Below are 6590 nucleotides of genomic sequence, written 5' to 3'. Positions count from 1 at the left end.
GATAGATATATAGTTACATTCTCTTAATGAATAGAGTGATTTGTTCTAATGGTGTTTGTAGATAGGATATCATGTCCGTCTCTTGTACAGCAATTAACCACTGGGAGGAATGTATGCAATGTGTTAATTATTGAAACTGTCCTACCAATTTGAAAATAAATAAATAAATGAAAATAAAGGCAAGGACCTGGGAGATAGCTCAGCAACATAAGCGCCTGCCTGGCAATCACAAGGTTCCGAGTTCAATCCACTGTACTGCCAAAAAATGTTTTGTTGGGGCTGGGAGATAGCAGTGTAGAGAGTACCTGCATCAGATAAATAAATGAAAAGAATATTAAAAATAAAGATAAAGCCTCTCAAATACGCATGCGGGTGTGTGTACTGTGAAGTTTTACACACACACATGCAGTAAATCTCGAAAGTCTTGTGTGTACCAAGCTGAGAATATCTCCAGCTGGCGCTCGCCTGCTTACTGAGCCTGGCTCTCTCCCGGCTGCTGCTGCACACCCAGGGACGCCTGTACCTTTTGTAGGAACCCAACCCTATCCAATAACAGCAAACTTTGTAAAAGTCAAGTGCTTTCCTTTCATATCTATAATGCAAAGTTTCCTGGGCCCTTAGTTACTCATCAGAACTCTGAGAGGAGTCCCCACCTTCAGGTCCTCGAAGTCAGTTACCAGCCACACAAAGCTCTTCCGTCCACATGGGCAGGCCCTGGCCAGCTAACACACCCCCTCCTCTGCCCTGCCCCTCCCCTCTCCTCCCTGCCCTTCCTTCCCTATCCTCTCCCCTCTCCCTCCTCTCCCCCTCCCCTTCCCCCATGATTCTCTCCCTTTCCCCTCCCCTTCCCAACCTATCCTCACCCCTCCCTTTCCCCTCCTCTTCCCCTCCCCTCCTCTTCCCCTCCCCCTCCCCTTCCCTCCCTATCCTCTCCGTCCTCCCCTCCCCTCCTCCTTCACTCCCCCTCCCCTCCCCTTCCTCAGCTTCTTGTGGGCGGATTGCTTTGCAATGAAGCTTGGACTTACTGCAGAGGTGTGGACTCCTTGGTCTGCACAAAAGGAAGCTGCCAAACAAGTTTGTCCTGGTGAATTCTCAGGGGAACAGAGCCAGGGAAAGGAAAGTAGAAAGTGTACCAGAATTTAGGATGTGCGGGGCTCTCTGTGGATAAAAGAGCCGATGGAGTTTGCAGTACTCAGATGAGTTCTGCACAGCTTGGAGTGTTTGGGCTTGGCGGGGAGGAGCACAGGACTTGTGGATAGCAGGTCCCCTCCTCCCACCTTCCCAGTGCCCGTCAAGCCTGGGGGAAGGGATCTATGTGTGCCAAGGCGTGGATCTTGCTGCTTCGCTGGGCGGATTAATAAATGATGAATGAAAGTGAACCACCAAGAACTGGCAACCTGGAGTCCTGGACTGCAAGCTCCTGCAGATGACTGGTCCAAAGAGGCAAAAACAGCACTTAATTAAAAGCGGTTTAAGACGCTCGAGGTGGCCAGGGAGGATTTAATAGCAAATTAAACAGAGACTGAAAAGCATCACGGTTAGTGTTCGGCGGCGTTTGGCAGTGAGCAGCCGGATTGCACTGCGGACCGCGTGGCTTCGACTCCTGAGTGGGGCGTGGCAGGATGTTTCTCTACTTGCAATCGCCCGAAGCACCAAGCAGAGGGGTGAAGGCAAGGAGCCGGAGACGCAAGGCTGCACAGGAGGACTACATGGCGGCCCGCGGCGGATCTGGAGTGCAGCTCGCTCTGCGCCAGCCCAAGCTTCCATTGGCTGTAGCAAATTACTTATGTCATTAGTTTTGATTTGTGCCGGCACGCTGCCTCCTCCAAACAATGCATTTCGTGAGCAGATTGTGCTTTTGCAGTTCCTTTAAGTGCTGCAAGGAAGGAGAAGAGAAACTCAGAATTTACGCGACGTGAGACAATACGCACTTCACTATAGAGACGCCTTCGCTCACGTTTATCGCAGCAACCCCTTGGTCTGTGGTACTGACAGCTTCTGTACCGTCCGCCCCCACTATGTTTCTCCTTTCTTTTTGCAGTGCTGGGAACTTGCACTGAGCTATGTCCGGCAGCCTTTTTATATATTCTTTTGCTTACAAAATAAAGTTTTTATTTTGTTACACGGCGCTATAAAGTCACTGAGCTCTCCAGGCTGGGATGGAATTCCTGATCCTGCCGCACCTGTTCAGAGTCCTGGGACTGCAGGCAGGCTCCACCTCAACATTTTATGCTGCTTTTTTTCTTTTTTTTTTTAAATTTTATTTATTTATGGGGGGTGTGTGTGTGTGTGTGTGTGTGGCCAGCTCAGCCCACCAGGGGGCGGCCCTGGCTGGCTTGTGGTGCTGGGGGATTGAACCGCGGTCCCTGTGCTTTGCTAAGCTTGTTCTAAGTAGGTGCTTTAGACCACTGAGCCATCTCACCAGCCCCACTGCTTTTTTTCTTGCTTCTATGTTTGTTCTTTTCTTTTCCTGAGTGGGATTTTTTTTTTGTTTTTGTTTTTGTTTTTTGTTTGTTTGTTTTTTCCTTTCTCCACTGGTTTGGAACTTGTATTTTTATTCTTCTGCTAATTGTTTTTTAAGTTTAAACATAAATTTTTGTTGAACAAATTTTAACATTTATTTATTTATTTATTTATTTATTTGGTACAGGGTCTCACTATGCAGCTCAGACTCATAGTGCTCCTCCTGTCTCAGCCTCCCTGGCACTGGGATTACAGGCATGTGCCACCCCACCAGGTCTTTGTGTTCTGCTCAGATTCCTGGGCCAGCAGCGTATGAGGTACCCAGAGATCAAACCCGGGTCCTTGCACCACTAGCCAGCAGGCACTTAGGATGCCAGACTATCTCCCCAGCCTCAACAAATTTTAAAATAGACCGGTACCTCCACCCTTACCTGTGGTACAAATCTGTGCCACATCAACTCTAGTCCCTTCACTGGCCTTGTCCACTTCCTTCCAGCTGGTGCATGAGCTGGAATCGCAGGAACCACACTCAGTCCTTAATCCAAATGGGACTAGGTCAAACAGAAACATCATTAGGTGATGATCAGATTCACAACATTATTGCTACTGCTCATGCATTTGTGATAGTTTTCTTTACAGTAATACAAATTATAATTCATGGATTCAGCAAATGACTAGTTCCTTTAATAATTATAACACCTAAAAAAATAATTGTAGCACCTGACATAGCTTTTCCTCCTTTTTTTTTTTTCTTGGTACAGTGGGCTTTATTGATGGTGTGCAAGGGCAGCATACCAGGGCTCCCGAGGCCCCTCCTCTTCTAGGGGGGCTGTGGTGGAAGCTGTGAGGGGTAGAGTCTCAGTGTCAGGGCTGAGTAGGGCAGTGACTTCACAGCATGGTCTCTCAGTCCCTCTGGTCTCACTGGGCTGTGGGGCAGAGGCCACTTATTCCTTGGAGGCCATGTGGACCATGAGGTCCACCACCCTGTTGCTGTAGTCGAACTCATTGTCATACCAGGAAATGAGCTTGACAAAGTGGTCATTCAGAGCAATGCCAACCCCAGCATCTGAGGTGCAAGGGTGGGTGTCACTGTTGAAGTCACAAGACACAACCTGGTCTTCAGTGTAGCCCAGGATGCCTTTGAGGGGACCATCTGAGCCTGCTTCACCACCTTCTTGATGTCATCATATTCGGCTGCTTTCTTCAGGCGGCAGGTCAGATCTACCCCTGACATGTTGGGAGTGGGCACACGGAAGGCCATGCCTGTGAGCTTCCCATTCAGCTCTGGGGTGACCTTGCCCTCAACCTTGGCAGTGCCAGTGGATACAGGGATGATGTTCTGGGCAGCCCCACGGCCATCACCCACAGCTTCCCAGAGGGACTGTCCACAGTCTTCTGGGAGGCAGTGATGGCATGCATTGTGGTCATGAGTCCCTCCACGATGCTGAAGTGGTCATGGATGGCCTTGGCCAGCAGGGCTGAGCAGGTGGTGGTACAGGAAGCGTTGCTGACAATCTTGAGGGAGTTGTCCCACTTCTCGTGATTCACAGCCGTCACAACACGGAGGCATCAGCGGAAGGGGCGGAGATGATGGCCCTCTTGGCACCACCCTTCAGGTGAGCCTGGCCTTCTCCGTGGCGGTGAAGACACCAGTGGGCTCCACCACGTACTCAGCGCCAGTTTCGCCCCACTTGATGTTGGTGGGATCTTGCTCTCAGAAGATGGCAATGGCCTTTCCATTGATGACGAGCTTCCCATTCTCAACCTTGACGGTGCCATGCCATGGAACTTGCCGTGGGTGGAATCGTACTGGAACATGTAGACCATGTAGTTGAGGTCAACGAAAGGGTCACTGATGGCCACAACATCCACCTCGCCAGAGTTAAAAGCAGCCCAAATCTGTTCACTCCAACCTTCACCTTTTTTGGCATAGCTTTTCCATGGTTAAATAAAGCGCGGCCCTGCCCCTTACCCCCACCTCCCTCCTGCTGGCGCCGCCCACCTTGCTCCCCCCCAAGGATCGTGCTGTTACTTTGTCGCCCCACGAGCCGTTGCTCCTGCTGCTGTTTGCAGGTAACGCTTGCCCTCCTCTCTTATCGCAGGAAGACAAGTTACTCCAAAACTCAGCAGCTGACAGCAGCCTGGCGGTGGACCTGGCTCAGGGCCTCTAGCGAGGCAGCAGCCGCTCTGCCACCAGGGTGGAGCCATCTCCGTCCTTGGCCGGGGAGGGACGTCTGACTCATCGCGCGCTCCTGCGGCCCATTTGGCGGGTCAGCAGCCGCGGGACTGAGGACTCAGCTCTTCTCTTGCCCTGTGCGCCTCTCCGCTGTACTAAACACCACTTGCGTGATGGGAGAGTCGGGCTGGAAGCGACAGCTGCTTCAGGACCTAGCCTTCGGAGCCGCGTCCCTGGACTCTGCTGCACCATATTTGTCAGAAGCAGGTCCCCAGGTCCTGCCGCAGCTGAAGGTTGTTCTGAGGCCTCAAGACCAAGACTGGGATCGCGGAGAGCAGCTCAGAGTTGGCCTGCCGCAAAGCGCAGATTTAACCATGTGCCCATCAGTCCCTCCTTGCCATTACTGTTTCAATGAATAATTCTTCAAGTGTAGGTCTGTGAACGGGTGATAAAATATTTTATTGGCCAGGGAGCTGGTACAGCAGTCTAAGCTCATGCCTGGCAAGTGCAAGGACCAGAGTTCGATCCCCAGTACGGCATGCTGTGCCACCATTAGGGTCAGCGAAACCAGGCCTGGTGGCGCATGCCTTTACTAATCTCACCGATGGGGACGCTGAGAGAGGAGGATCATCACTACGAGGGCGAGCTGCATAGCGAGACCCTGTACCAAATAAATAAATGATTTTTTGAATGTTTATTTTGTCCTTACTCTTGAATGATGAGTTATGTAAATGTATTTAAACTGACAGCTCATCTTTGCTATTTAAATATGTAATTCCATTATTCTTCAGGTTTTGTTGTCTGTGAAGAAACCTCGGCTGCCAGCCTTCACTTGGGTCACACAGCTGCTTTTAAGAGCTTTCCCTTCCTTTCTGTAGTGCAGCGGTTTCACAGTGATTTATGTGAGCCTAAGCTCACCGTAATGTGTCCTTCTCAGGGCTCTCTCTGAATGTCTAATTGGAGTAGAGTTGCCAGATAAAATATATGAATTCCAGTACCATTTTGGGGAAAAAGAAATCCTGCCTCACTGTTAGTGGGAGTATAGACTGGCGTGGAAATCAGTGTGGAGACTCCTCAAAAGCTGGGACTGGAGGTCCCATTCAAACCAGCTAGTCCCCTCCTGGGTCCTTTCCCCGAAGAACTGAAAACATCGTACCACAGTGATATATGTGCACCCATGTTTATAGCAGCACAATTTGTCCTAGCCAAATCCTGGAAACAACCCAGATGCCCATCAACTGAGGAATGGATAAAGAAGGTGTGGTATTTTTGCACAATGGCGTATTACTCAGCTATAAAAGAAAGATAAATTCGAGGCTTTTATAAATAAATGGATGCAATTAGAGACCACACTTCTGGGTGAAATAAATCAAACCCACATGCATAAACACCATATTATCTTGCTAGTATAAGACCCTGAAAGAGTAAATAAAATCTGAAAGTGACAATAGATACTCTGTGTGTGTGTGTGTGTGTGTGTGTGTGTGTGTGTGTGTAAAAGAATCTGTTCAAAGGGAAGGGAAGGAAAACCTGGGATAATGAAAAGGACAAAAAGAAAGAAGGGAGGGAGAGAGATGTATTTATGTATACATGCAGCATAGTTTGGATAACTGGACTGTTGATTTCTGCTGGTTTATTGAAAGGAAAAGTCCATGCTGAAATTTCTTTTCTTTTTAATTTCTTGTAACTTTTTTTCCAATTTTGCATGCTTATATCTGATAACCTAAACAACTAACATGAAGATAACATTATGTAATACAATGGACATTGTTGAATTCTGTATCGTTTCTTTTTTCTTTCTTTTTCTTTTTTTTTTACTATTTTAATTCTCTTTAAAATATAAAAGGGGCTGGTGAGATGGCTCAGTGGTCTAAAGCACCTACTTAGAACAAGCTTAGCAAAGCACAGGGACCACAGTTCAATCCCCCAGCACAACAGGCCAGCCAGCCCC

At 48.8% G+C, this 6590-nt stretch overlaps 1 pseudogene; it reads right to left on the bottom strand.

Moving 5' to 3' along the window:
* Positions 1–3405: 3405 nt before the first annotated feature.
* Positions 3406–6590, bottom strand: part of LOC101578011 — a 62024-nt pseudogene continuing 58839 nt past the window's right edge.

This window comes from Octodon degus, unplaced genomic scaffold (genome assembly GCF_000260255.1).
Source record: "Octodon degus isolate 3935 unplaced genomic scaffold, OctDeg1.0 scaffold00089, whole genome shotgun sequence".
NCBI classification, from domain to species: domain Eukaryota; kingdom Metazoa; phylum Chordata; class Mammalia; order Rodentia; family Octodontidae; genus Octodon; species Octodon degus.
This window is presented reverse-complemented; position numbering and strand designations above follow the sequence as displayed.